The sequence below is a fragment of the Canis lupus genome, chromosome 11, assembly GCF_048164855.1.
Source record: "Canis lupus baileyi chromosome 11, mCanLup2.hap1, whole genome shotgun sequence".
Taxonomy (NCBI): Eukaryota; Metazoa; Chordata; class Mammalia; order Carnivora; family Canidae; genus Canis; species Canis lupus.
This window is the reverse complement of record NC_132848.1, coordinates 50,152,596-50,170,398: the sequence shown is the minus strand read 5'-3', so window position 1 is coordinate 50,170,398 and position 17,803 is coordinate 50,152,596.

The window sequence follows — 17,803 nt, the reverse complement described above, 5'->3', positions numbered from 1 at the left end:
GGTGAGGAAGAAAGCCCTTGCCTGTAGGAGCTTATGATTTACAGGGGGTGGGGGGTGAGAGGGAGTGAGAAATAAACAGAACTAAATCAATACCAAACACAACAGAGATGTGTATCAGAGAAGGAAAACAATGCTTTGGAGTTTGGGGGGAAGTTATGGTCATGTTAGGATATGGGGTTCAGGAAAGACTGCTCTACTTTGCTGGGGGTGCAAGAAATATGCAAGAGGGGATGTAAGAAATATGCAAGTTGGGCAGCCCTGGTGGTGCAGCGGTTTAGTGCTGCCTACAGCCCGGGGTGTGATCCTGGGGACCCAGGATCGAGTCCCACGTCGGGCTCCCTGAGTGGAGCTTGCTTCTCCCTCTGCCTGTGTCTCTGCCTCTCTCTCTCTCTGTGTGTCTCTCATGAATAAATAAATAAAATCTTAAAAAAAAAAGAAATATGCAAGTTGCTCTTGCAGAAATTGGCATCTGAGGAGATACGAGGGGTAAGGAAGGCAGAGGATGGCACTGGGATTCCAAGTGATGCTGTCAACGTAAGAAGAAAGATGTTGGTGAGGGGTTCAGGACACCTTACCCCAAAACATGACACCTTGGCATATTGAATATCTTAAGTTGAAGGAGTTTGAAAAAAATGGTGGAAGCAGGAAGGTAATTCTGACCTCCCTCCTCATCCTTCTTTCCTAAAACAGATCACAAAATTCCTCTGTAAAATTTCTCTTCCATGCCCCCAGAGGAAGAAAGACATTTTTACCACCAGAGGCAGGGAATTTGAGGCCAAAAAAATCTGTTCAAACAAATTTTGTTAAACCAACCCTTATCTCCCTAGATACTTCACCACCCCCAGCAAACCCCTCTGTCTTGCCAGTTCTTCACAAATGCATCGTTTCTTTGTCTTACAGGTGTAAAAGCTTCCTGCTCTGCCCACTTCTTCATTCTCCTATAAAGACCCCAGTGTACACATTAAAATTTAAGAAAATGCTTTTCCCCTGTTAACTCGTTTCTGTCCATTGACTCTTCAGCAGGGACCCTAGGAGGATTGAGGAAAGTGTTCATCATCTCCCCTGCACTGGGAAGTGGGAAGAAGCTGATGAGCTCCATATTTGGTGCGTGGCATGTGTGATGCTGGCCAGCAGAGGACATCGCAGAGGGGAGACCCACCAGGCAACAAGAAATGTGGGTCTGGGATTTAGGAAAGAGTAGATTTAGGAATCTAGCGAGGGAGTCTTCTGCAGGGAGATGGAACTGAGGAAGAAGATGGGAATGCTATGTGGCTGAAGAGAATTGGCCTGAGAATAGGGAGCGAGGGGAGCCATGGGGCTCCCAGAAGGGAGAGAGTGTGCAAGCAAGGTTAGCAAGTGCAATGAGTACCCTCAGGGAAGGGACGGCACCTCAATGAAAAGGGGTGGACAGAGTGCCAGGGGCTGCCTGGGAAGCCCTGTTGGAGTGGCGAGAAAAGAAGGAAGGGGAAGGGCAGTCGTTTGAGGAAGACATGAGCAGATGGGTTGGAAGGAGCCAGAACAGAGGAAGGAGAGAACATGTGGGGGAGGCATGTGTATAGTGGAGCTCAAGCGACCGAACCCCAGGGGCAGCAAGCATGTACCTACTAACCTCATTCTGCATCCTGAGTTTGGAGCAGGGTGTGGAGCAACAGTGTGATGGGGAAGAGAGGATGAGACCCAGAGACAGCTCCTGGGCAGTGAAAGAGCTTAATGTGTCATAGGTTGGGAGCCACTGTTTCCCACCAAGATGTAACATTCTCTAAACCCATCTCATTGCAGCCCCCATAGGCTTTCATTTTAAAATTATTATTTTCAGGGGACGCCTGAGCAGCTGCCTTTGGCTCAGGTCATGATCCCAGGGTCCTGGGATCAAATCCCACATCAGGCTCCCTGGGAGCCTGCTTCTCCCTCTGTTTCTATCTCTGCCTCTCTGTGTGTGTCTCATGAATAAATAAATAAAATCTTTTAAAAATTATTATTTGAGGATTTTCTAAGGTTATAAATTAAATAGGTTCCTTGCTTTAAATAAAAAAAGGATTTAAGAAAAGGATTCAAAAAAGACAAAATTCTATATAGCAAAAAGTAAAAGTGTGCTATAAATCCTCCTTCCTGAAAGATAAACACTACCTATTTTTTTTTCCAGAACAGTCTATACACACAAAACTACCTCTCTCTCTTTTTCAAGAGGTTTCAAGAGGAAAAACGATCCAAGTATACAGACTGATGGGCAACTTGTTTTGTTTTGTTTTGTTTTGTTTTCAATTGAGCATGTTGAGGAGCTGTTCCCAGATGGGTACATATAGATCCACTTCGTCTTTTCACGCTAGTGTTTCATTATGAGGGTTACTGGATTACCATAGTTTATTTAAATAATTCCCTATTGATGGACAGTTAAGGGGTTTCCAACTTTATGCTACTAGAAATAATGTAATGACTATATCTATTGCTTCCACCATTGTGTGACTATTTCCATAGGATCAATTCCTGTCTGTGGAATTTCTGGTTGAAAGGGTATGGACGTTCTCATTTTTATAGATAATGCCAGATTGCCCTCCTAAAACGTTGTACCAGTTTACTCTTCTGTCCCCAGCATGGAAAATTCTGTTGTCCCCACACCCTTGCCAAACTGGGTAGTAGCAGTCTGTCATCTTTCCTGCTCTGATAGGAAAATGTAAAAACTGCCATGGGTTTAATTTGCCTTATTTATAATTAGAGACACTAAACATCACTAGACTTGAACACTTGTAATTTACCTTCTAGTCTGTGGATTTCTATAAATATCCTTTTCTCATTTTTCTAATGAGTTGATGGATTTTTTCCCCTACTCATAAGAGGACAACATTTTTTTTTTAATTTATTTGAGGGAGAGAGCGAGCACAGGCGGTGGGGGGGGGGAGCAGAAGGAGAGGGAGAGAGAGAGAATCTCAAGCAGACTCCATGCTGAGCACAGAGCCCCCCACTCAGGGCTAGACCCCAGGACCCCAAGGTCATGACCTGTGCCAAAACCAAGAGCTGTACACTTAACTGACTGAGCTACCCCAGCACCCCAAGAAGACGTTTTAGAAGAGGTACACAGAGGTCTGTGCTGGGAAACATTTCTAAATTGTTTCGTGTATCCGGGAAGCCATACCACCTCCAACAGTGAGGGCTTCGTGGAGACCCACGGTGGCAAGGCAGACAGCTCAGGCAGTAGAAGCGCAGGCAATACCCTCTGTGGGCAGCCCGGGTGGCGCAGCGGTTTAGTGCCACCTTCAGCCCAGGGCCTGATCCTGGAGACCCAGGATTGAGTCCCACGTCGGGCTCCCTGCATGGAGCTTGCTTCTCCCTCTGCCTGTGTCTCTGCCTCTCTCTCCCTCTCTGTTTCTCATGAATAAATAAAATCTTAAAAAAAAAATACCGTCTGAAAGACTGAAGTTGAATATCAATGGAATGAAAGTTTTACAACAACATATGACCTTGGATTCAAGGAAAGAGCAGTTCAACATGGACACCAGCTTGTGACACAGAAGCAGATTGGAGGGTGACACAAAACCAGGAAGGATGTTGCCTGGACACACGCTCTCTTGAGAGCTCTACCAATCAGCAGCTTGGAGGAGGTAGTAGTACTCACCACCAGAGTCCGGCCGCTACCGTGTGTGGCCCTGATATGCAATCCACTATTTCTGCTGATGTTTCTGGGTTAGCAGTTTACTAAACTGGGTATCAGTTTATTCTGTTTTGTGAGTTTGGGTCTTCTCAATCCTTTGTTGTCCTCATAAAGTCCCAAGTATCTGTTTATGTTTTATTAAGGACTGATACCTGAACTAGGACAAAAATGTGTGTAGGAATCAGGAGGCTCAGGTGAGGCAGGAATAGTAAGAACCAACAGTTGTCACCGTGCTGATGCCCAGAGTAGACAGAAAAGATTCTTTTTTTTTTAAAAGAGTTTATTTATTTATTCATGAGAGACAGAGAGAGAGAGAGAGAGAGAGAGGCAGAGACAGGCAGAGGGAGAAGCAGGCTCCATGCAGGGAGCCCCATGTGGGACTCGATCCCAGGACTCCAGGATCACACCTCGGGCCAAAGGCAGGCTCTAAACCGTTGAGCCACCCAGGGATCCACCACCCCCCCCTTTTTTTTTAAAGATTTTATTTATTTATTCATGAGAGACACAGAGAGAGAGAGAGAGAGAGAGAGCAGCAGAGACACAGGCAGAGGGAGAACAGAAAAAATTCTTGGATGGTTCCAGAGCAGTGCCTCCTCCCATGTGAGTGCACCACCATTTACACGAATGAGAAGGGTCAGATTCTGACCCCTATGGTGCCCTGGACCCCACACTCAATAAACATTTGTTAATTAAATTGAAATCTTGATGGGGCAAGTACCCCAAAGAATCAAGAAGGCATAAAAGTTTAAAACTAGATCCAACACTTGACTTGCTAAAGCCAAGCACCGACAGGTTCATTTTTATTTTGTTCTTGGGCATCATTTCTCCCCAGCAGACAATGCTTTTCTTCTGTCAATTTTCTTTTTCTTTTTTTAAGTTTTTATTTACTTATTTAAGAGAGAGAGCATCTGCACATGCGAGCAAGCATAAGCAGAGGTGAGGGACGGCAGAGGGAGAAGCAGACGCCCTGCTGAACAGGGAGCCCGACCTGGGGCTCCATCCCAGGATCCCGAGATCATGGCCAAAGGCAGATGCTCAACCAACTGAGCCAAGCGGGCGTCCCTCTTCGATGAATTTGCAATTGCTTCCTCACCCAGTGCACAATTCTCTCCCTTCCAGAGCTGTCGGAGACCAAAGAAAGGCACTCCCTACTGCTGCTCAGTTTTGCTGTGACTGACCCGGTCCATCCTTCTGAAGTGCTGGCGGTTGCAGGGCGCAGTCTGGCAGCTGAGAAGTCCATCAGCCCTGCCTGGCTGGTTCTGCAGCTTTTCCCGATGCAAATGACCGAAAACATGCCTTTCCCAATGAGGAAAATATGTAAGATTCGGTTCCCAAGTTATGTTTCATGTTTACAACGGTCTTCTCATCATCGTTAGTTGGATTAAATTTAGTGATTACAAAGATTTTTGTTTTTATCAATAATACCCTTGATCTTGAAAAACAAGGGCAATTTAAACAGACCCAGATGCTCTAAACTCCACCACATGTTTGTTGTATTTTTTTTAATCGCATTGTATTTGAGGCTGTCATTTAAATCAATTAAATATGAATGTTACTCCTATAGCCACGTTTCCCTGGCTTCTCACACAAAACCTTTCCTGTTTCTAGTTATTCAGTTGCAGAACCTTCGAAGAAAAATGTTTAATGATAATTATGCTGTTGTCCCTCACACTCTCATGAACAGGTATATCCCTCTACCAGGGCCCATGTGGGGGCGGAGAGGCAACCCCAGGGGGGAAGTTACCGTGGCCCTGCAAAGTCATTGAATTCGAAGTCACTGCTCTGTTTATCCCCTTTCAGCCAACGTTTTTTTCCCCTTTAAAATGGATCATTTAGTTTCATTATTATCACTGCGATTATCAACAACTCTTTCTGTCGATGTAACTCAACCAAGACTTATTGAGTGTCCGCTGACTTTCTGTAAACATTTCCTCCATCTGTAAATCAAAGCAGCTCCAGTGACTTTGGTCATGCGACAGTGAGTTCTGGGGGCGGGATGGAGAGAGACCGGGAAGGAAAAGCCTGGAACAATGAGGCAGCAGGCTGTGTGTATAAAGAGAAGGGGGCTTGACAGCAGGCGACGTGGATTGAATCCTGATGGCAGTAGCATCGGTCAGTGACCCGGAGCATGTCATTTAACCTCGCCTGAATTTTAGTTTTCTCACCTATGAAAAAAAAACATGCACCTAGAAGCTTTGGGAGAAAACACTCCTCCAGACGTGTTGATGGGCAACAGTTGTGCAGATGCTCCTGCAACAGTGGGCCAGCCAAGGCCAGAGCTACTTCCTGTTTGTGCAAGATGGCGACTTCTCTGAGGAGCCAAGGTTCTTCCTGGATGCCTCGGGTCTTGGCGATGAAGGGAGAGCCTAAGGAGTTCTGGCGGGGAGCAGCGGGAGCTGAGCATGTAGCAGGGCCCTTCTGGGTGGGGCTGGGGATCTGGTGCTCAAGAAAGCCAGCAAGAGGCCTGCCAAGGTGTCCTCATCCTCGGGATGAGGATAAAGGAGTAAACCTCTCCTTGGGATCCTCCTGGGAATGACACAGGGCGAAGGTCCCTGTCCTCTTGAAGGCAGCCAGGTTTCTTTCATCCTCTGGGTTGATTTTTCTTTTGTCTTCTCTGAAGATTTACAGAATCCTTTTGAGAAATTCCAGCTGTCACCACCGAGCTAAGGGGAGCTCAGAGAAAGCGTTTGTGCCCCACTGGGCTGGGGCATTCAAAGATCAGCCCCTTCCCCTGGGGCCAACAGGGCAGGGACCGTGGGGATCAGGGTGGGAGAGCTTGCTCCCAACTCCTCCCACCTCAAGAGGTGAATCCATCTGGAGTTTTATTTTATTACAAGAGGCAGAAATCTCTCACCCTCTTTCCAAGGCTCACTTCCCACGTACCCCAGTCCCTGACACCCAAGCCAGCAGGGGTCAAACACCCTGAACTGTTTCCAGCGGTGGTGAAGGGTTGCCTGAGGCCATCAGCACCCTCTCCCTGGCTGCTAAAGTAAGGCTGCAGCCTGTGGCCTGGAAACACACTTCTCTGGCTTCTAGGCTCAAAGGTTGACCTCATCATCTCTCAGATGGCTTCGGTCACCATGGCCAACCAGCCCCCTGCCACTCCCCTTTGTGATGTAAAGAGCTGGATAATCGGAAACGAACACCAAGGCTGGGACCAGAAATTAATTTGCTGCCAGGGGTCAAGTGCCTTCCACTGGATGTCAAAAGGCCACTTAAAGATCAGCAAAAACCCCCTTTGTCATCTGTGTTTGTTTTCCACATGCTACACGGAGCATGGTAGGTAGGAATTCCTAGGTCCAGGCAGTCTGCTTCCAACTCTTTAAGCTGGAATTGTAATAGTAACAGCAGCTAACAGGTTTTGTTTTTCCCCAGAACATAATGTATGCCAGGCATAGTCTATCTCATAAAATCCTCATAATAAACCTATGCATTTGGCTTTATTTGTGTCGTTTTGATAGGGAAACCGAGATTCAGAGATGATCTGCCCAAAGTCACACAGCTGGTGAGGGGGGGAGGCAAGACGCAGGGGTGGCTTGGCCTCTTCACCACTCTCCACACTTCAACAGTGGCTGGTATGGGTTAAGTTTCTTCTGGGCACCGGTGCCAGACACCAACAGTAGCCAGCTAAATAAGGAAGTAAATAAATAAATACAAGAGTAAGGAGACAGCTTAGCATTCACTAGAAGATTTCTAGAAGGCTCTCAGAATCCCGTGGACAGCTGCACCCCCAGGCAGGGAGGGAGTGCGGCAGCTGGGGTCCCGAGCAGCAGGATTGGTGGCCCTTCTGTCCAGGGCCCTTGGTGCCAACTCTCATCTTCCGTGGGTTGAAGCTTCAAACCCCTAGAAAAAATGAGTCAGAAATCCCAGCCTGGTCAGGCTTACATCCCAGACCAGTTAGCTTTGGCCAATGGATCAGGTGCCTGAGCAGACACAAGGATGCCAGGGAGGGGTAGGATAAGAAGTTCCTACAGAAGGAGGGTTATTGTGAGCCAAGAAGATCAGTGATGATATGAGAAAAGGTGACCCAGAGGGAACATGAAACCTTCCTACATGTAGGGGTTCAGCAAACACAACAATCTGAGTGCTGGCTGGCATTTGGGCCCTCATGAAGCAGGCTGGTCTGACCCCAGCCAGTCCCACCAGGTAGGACTCTGCCTCCAGTCTTTCTCTCACCTTAACAAGGCTACCTTGTCAATGCCTATGCTCAGTTGGCTCCCCCATGCTTAACATATCCTCCCTCCCTCCCCTCCAGCAACCCAAACCTTCCCCATCCTCCCAGGTAAGTCCCCCATCCTCCAAGAAGCCTGCCTTGGCCTTCTCTCCTTGCTCCCACCATGGTCCCCTCCTATAAACACCCATACCACCTACTCTGTTCTGTACACCTTACTTTTTGGCCCTAGTCTATATTATCTGTGGTTCTCTGTTTCTTGTTCTTCTCTCTGCCCATTAGAATAGACCCTTTGAAAGAAGAGACCTTATTCTCTCTCTGTATGACTTAGTATAGGACTGAACACCATAATAAAAATAACCACAAAAATAATAATAATTCTTTTTTTTTTTTGGTATGTTATTTAATTTTCTCATCCCAACAAGTCTTCAAATTAGGAAATGAAGGTAACATACTCCTGACTTGGCCACGTGGTGTCCAGGGCCTCAGCCAGAGCCTAGAATCATCTAGTGATTGGTGCTGGCTGGCTGCTGAGGCTCACCTGGGGCTGCGGGTCAGAGCACTTACACGTACCCTCCGAATGGCTTGGGCTTCCTCATGCCATGGCAGCCTCAGGGTAGTTGAATTTCTTACATGATGGCCCAGGGCTCCAAGGGGGAGTGTCCCAGAAGAACTAGGTAGTTGTTAGACCACACACACACACACACACACACACACACACTGCACTTCTCAATAGCAGGAATGTCAAAGAATGTGCCCAACATGTTTTAAATTTGCCACAATTCCCCATTGGACAAAAAGAAAAACTAACGGCTAGAGAGGGTAAGTGAACTTGCCCAAGGTCATGCAGCTGATGAGAGAACAGCAGTCAAAGGCACCACCAGCTCCCTAAGCAGTTGTCATCCTCCTTTCTGGCACCTGATAGGCAATATGTTAACAGAGAATCTTGGGATGGTGGCAGCAGGTGGTTGGGGAGGGTCCAGTGGTCTTCTCTGCTTCTGTGGGTCCCTTGGATCTCTCTGACCATTTTGGACTCTAACCACTTAGAGAGGTGCCCACTTTCTCTGTGCTGAGCAATAACTCTCTTTGATAGCTAGGAAATAAATAAGGAGATCACTGCCAAATGTGCATGTTGTACATTGGATCAACAAGAGCAAGTAGATCTGTCTGTGGCCTGTTTCAGGGTGCAGCTATATGATCATGCAGAAGAGGCTGGGGTTGAAGTCTGAGCTGGAGGCTGGAGGCTGTTGGGGCTGACGTTGGAGACTGAGACGGGGGGGCTGGAGGCTGGGGTGCAAGAGTGGAGGTCTCTGACTGCTCCGCTTTCCAGTAGGGTCTGATACTCAACCCACGGTCTGCCTGCCTATTCACACATCTGCTCAGCACTTGCCTGCAATCACTTAAGTTTTATTATTGGACTTGTCACCATATTAATGTAGCTGTACACTTAAATTGATTGTAATTGTAAGTTTCCTGAAAAACCTTGGGTTTTTTGCACGTATTAATTAACTGATTCACTTACATTAAAAACAATTACGTAACCGCAGACCTGCCTTCCTAGCTCTTCGTGTCAAAAATGGGGGGTTTGTATAATGCATAAAATATGTAGATCAAAATTTCACAATTAAGGTCAATTTCCATTTGGAAAGGAAAGATAATTACCTGACTTGCACCTGTAATCTCCTGACATGTTTCAATTAAGGAAACAACTCTTTATGAACTTTGTAATCTAGACAGTCAGAGAACACATTAATACAGCTACTGATAAATAGAATCATTAACAAAATAAATCAGGACCCCTGGCTGCAAATCTGAGGTGGCATCTGTTTTCGTGTTAAGCCATTGACTCTAGAATTTGGGAAAGCTGGTACAAAGGCACAGCTGTGTCCTTAAACAGCAGAGAGAAAAACAACGTGGCATTCCCTGGCCTGCCCCAGGGAGGTGAAGCCCTTCCCACAAAAGCTGAACATGCAAAGGCTTTTTTCATTCTTCTGCTGCTGCTTCCTAGCTGTGTGACTCTGGGCAAGAGACTTGACCTTTCTGAGTCATTGTTTCCTCACTTATTACATGGAAATAAATTGTGTCCATCTCATATTGCTGTTAGAATTGCACATGAACTGATATATGCAATGTGCTCAGCACTATGACTGGCATTAATCAGAACTCAGCAGAAGGGAGACACTTGGTGTCCATTGAAGAATCTACAGTGATGGAAACCTAGACAAGCCCCTTCCCCTCTCTGGCCCTCCAGCCCCCTCTGTGGATGTTCTTCTGGGTGGCCCTCTGTGACCTCTCCCTCAATGTGTTGAGGTGAGATGCCAGGTCCCTCACCCCTCACTCCCTCACACATGCTGGGAGCTTACCCAAGGCCTCACACCCACCAAGGTAAAGGATGAAGGTTCCTGAAAGTCAAGGATCTCATCCACTTACAAGGTCTGTCCAAGATCATGGCAAAAGAGCAAGTAGATCCCTCAGCCGCAGCTATCTTTGTGACACGGCTTTGCTTTCATTTCCCGTCTGAGACATCTTCACCATAAACCCTGGAGATTCCCTGTTTTGCAGACCCTAAGACCCTCATAGGCAGTTGAACTCTCCAAACAATAGATTTAACCCCTTGAGACCCATTTTGAGACTTGTGCAACAACATTAACTTCTAGATGTATGCAGGTGGCAAGACAGGGTGGCAGGGCAGAGGGAACCTGGCCCCAGCTCAGGCCCATCCCTCCCTCAGGACTCCCCCAAGTCTCTAAATGAATTTAGCCCATCCCAGCCTCCCAGCCTTCATTTCCTCATCAGGAAATGGGGCTGATTAGAGAAACTCCAAGGTCCCTTGCGCTCTCCAGTTATATATACTTTTTCCTTTCTTATCTCCTTCAGAATGTATTTGACTATTTTTACAAGTCAAAGACTCAACAGAAGTGTTTGACATTCCTTTTCTAAAAAGAAGTCATTTGGGGTGGCTCAGCGGATGAGTGGCTGCCTTCCCTTCAGGGCATGATCTGATCAAGTCCCACATCACATCGGGCACCCTGCAGGAAGCCTGCTCCTCCCTCTGCCTGAATCTCTGCCTCTCTCTGTGTCTCTTATGAATAAATAAATAAAATCTTTAAAACATAAAACAAAAAATAAAAATAAGACATTTGTCCCATTGGACTGGGACTTGGATAGGTCTCTTGTAACTGGGCAGGCTTCTTTCCCTGATCCAGCGACCCCACATGATTGTGAATCTCTCTCTGATTTCTCATTGAGGTTTCCTACCCAGTAAGTCCCCTTGGGGCAGATGGCACAGTGGGGCTGGGGATCCAGCCAAGGAGGCTCAGGGTGGGGATCAGACCTCCACCTATGAGGTTGTCAGGCCAGCAGACTCACAAGCAGGAGATGGGAAGGTGCCGTTCCCCATGGACCCACCAGCCCTCAGTGGGTGGTGACCAGCAGACAGGAGGGAGACTCTCTGCCACACTGGGTTAACCTAGTTCACACCTCTTTCCAGGACCCCTTTCCCTCTACAGTCTCAGCAGAAGGCAGGACTGTTAGGAGAAAGCAACTGTGGTCGACTGAGTTCTCATCATTGCAAAGAAACCCCTGCCCCTGTGCACAGTAGTCACACCATTTCCCCCCCTCCTCGGAGTCTGTCCACCCCCTTTCCCGCCTGACACTGGCAGCTGCTGACACCCAGCAGGATGGCAGGAGTGGTAGGGATTTAAGGGCAAAACCCTGAAGGCTGCCATCCTAGAGCCCACCCTTGACATGCATTCTCATGCGGTCCCCCAAAGGCAGCTGTTACATAAATTCCTTGGCTCTAAGGGGCTATAGAGCAGCAGAGAGATGACAGGGAAAGCAGGGAGGTCTGCAGGGAGAAGAGCTTCTCACTGAGAGCCCTGAGTCCCGGATTCTTTTGTTCATCCATCCAACAAAAGTTACTGAGAGCCAACTATGTGCCAGGCACTCTCCTAGACACTGGAGCTATAGACGTGAACAAAACAAATACTATGTCTGCCATCATGGAGTTTACATTCTAGTAGGAAGGGAGAGACAATAAAAGAAATCAGAAAATAAAGCATAGAATATGGAGAAAAATAAAACCGGGTAGATCCCCAGGGCTGCGGAGTGTGCAATTTTTAATGGATGATCAGGGACAGTATCATTGAGAAGGTAACATTGGACCAAAGACCTGATGCAGGTGAACTTCAGTCCTGACTCACCATTGGCTCTTGGGGAGCTGAGAAACTTTCCTCCTGGATGTCTCTGGGAAATCATCAAACAGGTGAGCTAACCTAAATTAGTAACTTGCGATCATTTTTCCCCATGCAGCAGACTCCGTTAGCCAAATGAAGAATTACCCAAAGCCCTATAGATTAGATTCCCAGAAAAAAAGACAGGACACTCTGATTAAATTTGAATTTCCAGGAAACAATGCATCATTTTCTTAAACATAGGTATACCCTCAGTGTGGCATGGGACGTATTGACACCAAAGAAGTAGATGTTGTTTATCTGAAATTCAAATCTAACTGGACATCCTGTCTTTGTGGTTTGCTAAATCCTGCAGCGCAGGAGCAGGATGAGCACTTCTCAGGGCTCTGGAGCTCCAGTGACCAGCGGCCTCTCTGAACCCCCATTTCTCCCGCGGGGGGAGGGGGTGGGGGGAGGTATTGCAGAGAGATTGTGATGGATCTCCACGGGAAGAATGAGTGATCACCACATTCCAGAGTTCAGCCTGAGGTAAATACCAGGCCAGGAGCCCTCAGATCGCAGAGAGTTTTCTCTAAAATACTCAACGAGAAGGTGTCCTGTCCAGCGCCTGGTGGCAGTGGGTGCCCAGAAACTGTTTTGTTTGGGTCTAGTTTTCTGGAAAAAGGCCTTACCCTCTCCCCCGCCAGGCTTTCCGAAGGCCAGCTTCTAGCCCATTTATCCCAGATGGCCCCTTGGCTCCACGGGGCCAGGAAAAGGTTGACAGAGCATGTTACTGAGTCTGGGAAAGGACCCAGGAGGGCTCGGTGGTTTTCTCTCTTCCCGGAAGTTTGCTCATTCCTGGGTTGGTCCCAGAATTGGGTTTGGCCCTTTCACCTCATTTGTCTTGGAAGGGCTGGCCTAGGGCTATCCCACCCAGTGAGAGCTTAATTGGGAAAAAGGGTGACATTTTTTAATGAAAAGCAAAAACCACCCTTAAGGCTAGAAAAAGAGCAGAAATGGGAACTGCAAAATATCTGAAGGTTCCTGGCAGGTCCTGGAAATGGAAATGGCACGAAGTAGAAGCAAGGCCAGCAGCCCTCTCCAGAGCCCACAGCTTCAGAACATGCTGTGAGCAGCTGGGACTTCTCAGCTGGCAGCAAGCACTTGTTTTCTCCCCGGGGTAAAATCAGTAGCCAAGGCGGTCTGCTCTCAATTATCTGCCTTGTGGCTTATCTGAGGAGGGATAAGGTCGGCGTGAGGGAGAGGAGGACTGGGGACGGAGGGGAAGGGGTGAACGCGGCCCTGATCAGCAGGAGGGCACAGCTGGAGGAAGCCATGACATGTCTGGGCCCATTCCTGTCATCTATGGCTGGGTGACAAACCACCCCCAAAATGCGGTGGCTTCGAACAACAATGCGTTTTCATTTCTCATGGTTTCTGTGGGTTGACCGGGCTTGGCTGGACAGTGCTCACTTTGGGGCACTCGTGTGGTAGTCCTCAGATGGCAGCAAGAGCTCGCTTGGGGTCCCCCATGTGGTGGTCTTCAGGTGGCAGCGGAAGCCTCGCCCGGCCCGGGCGTCCACCCAAAAGCACCCCTTCATGCGTGTGCCTGGCGCCCCGGCTCAGATGGTAGGAAGAGCTGAGGGAATGGTCTCCACGCAGCCTCACGGTGGTGCTGGCTGGGCTCCCTCCCAGCACGGCCGTCTCGCAGTGGTGGACTTCGCACCCCGGGCGGCTTGCTCCAGATCGGTGTTCCCGGGGCTCAAGACGGAAGCTGCAAGGCTGTCTGTGCACCAGTCTCAGGAGTCACACAGTGCTACTTCCACTCCAGTGATTAAAAGGATCAGCCCAGGGACGCCCTGGTGGCTCAGCGGTTGTGCACCTGCCTTCGGCTCAGGTCGTGATCCTGGGATCCAGGATCCAGTCCCCTGTCAGGCTCCCTGCGAGGAGTCTGCTTCTCCCTCTGCCTGTGCCTGTGCCTCTCTCTCTCTCTCTCTCTCTCAGTCTGTCTCTCATGAATAAATAAGTAAATACATATTTTAAAAAATAAAAATAAATAAAAATTAAAAAATAAAAGAACCAGCCCAGATTCGGTGCCCGAGAGGCTACACAAGGTGTGGGGATTCTGGGGGTGAAGCTCATGGTAGAGCCATTTGAGGAGAACTAGCTTCAAATGTCCTTTCTGTGTGGCCCGGGCAGCCAGGGGTGGAACACCAGCTGGCGGAGGAGGGATTCCCTATCAGCCCAGTTTCCAGGCAGATCAGAGGCCGAAGTGACAAGGACAGCCACTCTGCTCACTGATGTAAATGGTACCCTCTAAACCCGAAGGGTAGGGTTCTGTGGCACAAAGAACCAAGAAACCTGGGTCCTTGTACCGGCTCTGGTTTTCTCTAGCTGTGTGTCTTTGGGCAAATCCCCAGGACTCTCTGGGCACTGGTTTCCTCATCTTAAAATGGAGGCAATTGGTTGAAATCACTTAAAGTTTCCTCTCACCCTCAAATTAAGAACTAGAACGTGTTCCTCCTTCTGCCTGTGTCTCTGCCTCTCTCTGTGTGTCTCATAAATAAATAAATAAATAAATAAATAAATAAATAAATAAAATCTGGATCCCTGGGTGGCTCAGCAGTTTAGTGCCTGCATTCAGCCCAGGGCATGATCCTGGAGTCCTGGGATCAAATCCCACATCGGGCTCCCTGCATGGAGCCTGCTTCTCCCTCTGCCTGTGTCTCTGCCTCTCTCTCTCTCTCTCTCTCTCTCTCTCTGTGTGTGTGTGTGTCTCTCATGAATAAATAAATAAAATCTTTTTAAAAAATTTTTAAATAAATAAATAAAATATTTAAAAAAAAAAAAAAAAAAAGGATGCCTGGGTGCCTCAGTGGTTGAGTGTCTGCGTTTGGCTCAGGCTATGATCCCAAAGTCCCGGAATCAAGTCCCGCATCGGCCTCCCGGCATGGAGCCTGCTTTTCCTCCTTCTGCCTGTGTCTCTGCCTCTCTCTCTGAATAAATAAGTAAATAAAAATCTTAGAGAAAAAAAAGGAAAGAAAATGAACTAGAACATGTTATGTGAGTCCATCAGAGAGCTCAAGCCTCTCTCTTAAAAGGCAAAGAGACAAGAGTCCCAGGGCCATTTTCAGTACAACTAGACAGGTAACAACAAGTTACCTGTCACCAATCCTCCCACTTTCTATAGCCACAAAATCCATGCAGCTAATTGGTATGTCCAATCCAGGGGACCCTACATGTCCCTTCCTGACTGCATGCGAGCATGCCTGTGCATATGTATATGTGTGCGTGTGTGTGTGTGTGTGTGTGTGTGCTTGTATGAGCTTGTGGGGGGTAAACATCAGGCAAGTGTCCCACTACACATTGTTTCTGCTCAAGGAAAGACTGCCAGCTGGGTAGTTTACACTGGAAACAGCCCGGAATATCTCACTATTCCTCTAACTATGTGTTGTGTGGCCTTTTAATTTAGCCCTCATTCCAAATGCGTGACACGTCCTTTTGACACCTTGAAGAAATGTTTCTCAGATGGCAGGCTGGGCACAGCCGCTCCAGGCTGCGAGAGGAAAACACACAGCCATGAAAATTAAAAGTGACGTAGGTCCTCTCAGGAAATGCCTTCCTTCAGGCTACTTGATGTGGTCATTTATTAAGTGACTTAATCAGGAAAGTAACACAATCTCAGAGCAATTAAGTCCCTGTCTGGGCACCCCTGGCTCCTCCCAGTTATGAGGCAGGTAATGCGCTCATAAAGGACCATCAGAAGAGAATCCCTTCCTAGGGCTGAGGAGTGGTTAGCTGCTCAGCTAGGAGAACTCTGTGTTGCAGAGACACACACCTAAACCACCAACTCTGGGGAAACTTCCCTTTGATTGAGTTCAAGCAGTTGTTATCATGGTTTCACTTGCCCTACAGTGGGAGGAGTTAAGGTTAGAGAGTCGCACCCCATCAGAGTGTAAAGAATCTCAAAGCTCTCCTTGTCCACGCTTGCCATCTCTCTGCCAAGGAAACACAGAAAATGACAGTACCCGAAGCCATACACCTTGCCTTTGCAGATCTGGGACCACCCCCAGTCTCCTTTCTTGCATGTCGAGCCACTTGACTAAACTAGAGAGGAAGGGGACTCTGGGAGGCCTCGTTGGAATAGTGAGGGAACATTCCGGACTCTCCAAATAACCAGATGTGGCCCTGGAGCTGAACAGGGACAATGGGCTCCATATTGCAGGAGAAGCATCCAATGCAACTGTCAGTGGCTAAATGAATGCTCTGTGAGAGAATATGTTCAAAAATATTTGTTGAGGGCCTACTATGTGCCCAGAGCTGTGCTAGAAACCCGGAATACAATAGAGAACACAGTCTCAAGCCCAGTGAGGGAACTTACACTGGAGGAGGTGAGGAGGTAGGCAGAGAGAAGGGAACAAGTGAGGGTGAATGGATGGATGGGTAATTCATGGATGGATGGATGGATGGATGGATAACAGGTGTATGGATGGATGGATGGAAGGTTGGTTGCTGCATTTAGAAAGCTAGGAGAGCAATAACACAGGAATAATTTGGTCCTGGAGTCCGACCCCACCCTGCAAGCCTGCAGCCCAGCCAGCATCACCTCTCCTGCTCAGAACAACTTAAGAGTCAGCCAGTTCTCCCTCACCTACACCCTGCCTCCCATAGCCAGCGCTCCATTACTTGCCTTTCACCACAATCCTGGTTGACGTCATCACAGCAGCCCCCACCACCACTAATAAAAATCCCTCCCACCCCTGGGCTGGGGTGGACACCCCCTCCTGGAATGCCCTCCCCACTCTACTCGGCACCTCTGCCCTCTCCAGGCCTCTCCTGGCCTGCCTGTGCCACATGCCTAAACTCTTCCGGGAGGTGTGCTGTTTCTGGAAGCTGGATTTGTCTCCCCCAGCTCCTGCTAAATTGTCAGGTCACCAAGGACCACAGCTGTCTTCCCCTTCATGGTGCCCACAGACCGGAGCATGTGGCTGGCCACACAAGGGACAATCAACAGACTCGAGGACCAACACCCACTCTGGACAAAGTAAATGGAGGAGGACCCCAGAGCAAGTGTCTGGCTTGGGCTCATCCCTAGAAAAGTCTGAAACCTGGGCTTTCCTCCCAGAACATGCTTCATATACCCCTGAAGTGCTTTCCTGAAGGCATCCCCTCAAAATCAGAATTGGGTTGAGCTCAAGCCCGTGGGGCAGGGACAGGGGAGGGGCCTCTTGGGCAGTTTGACAACAAAAACTACTCTTCTGAGCTGCCCAGTGACTCAGCATCTTGGATTCCAGATGAAAAAAGCTGTTTTCATCCTGGCATGCAGGAAGTACAGAGGGCCCAGCTGACTTTGTGAAGCCACCAGCCTCCAGCCGCGTCAAACCCAGGCACCTAACTGTAAAGGACTGCTCTGCCAACCTCTCCCAACCAGTCAGGAATGGGGAAAGAGCACCTCCTACTGATGGGCTTCGCCACCCCATTTTATAGATGGAAAAGTCGAGATCTAAACATATCAGAACCTCTTAGGGTTCCCCAGGTTGCCCCTCTTTCTCCCTGATGTCTGGCCGTGGCTCCTCCGAGCAGGTGAAAGATGGAGAGTTAGCTCTTATTCAAACCAGCTGCAACTCAGCATTGAAGGAAGAAGCCCTAAATACACATCGAGTTCACAGGGGTCCTTAACCAGTTTTTGTGCCTTTGGCATCCGGTGAACCGGTCTATGCACCCCTTCTCAGAATAATATTTTCTAATGCGTAAAATACAGCAGGATTGTAAAGAAAACAAATTTCATTGAAATAAAGTTATAAAAATAATTTT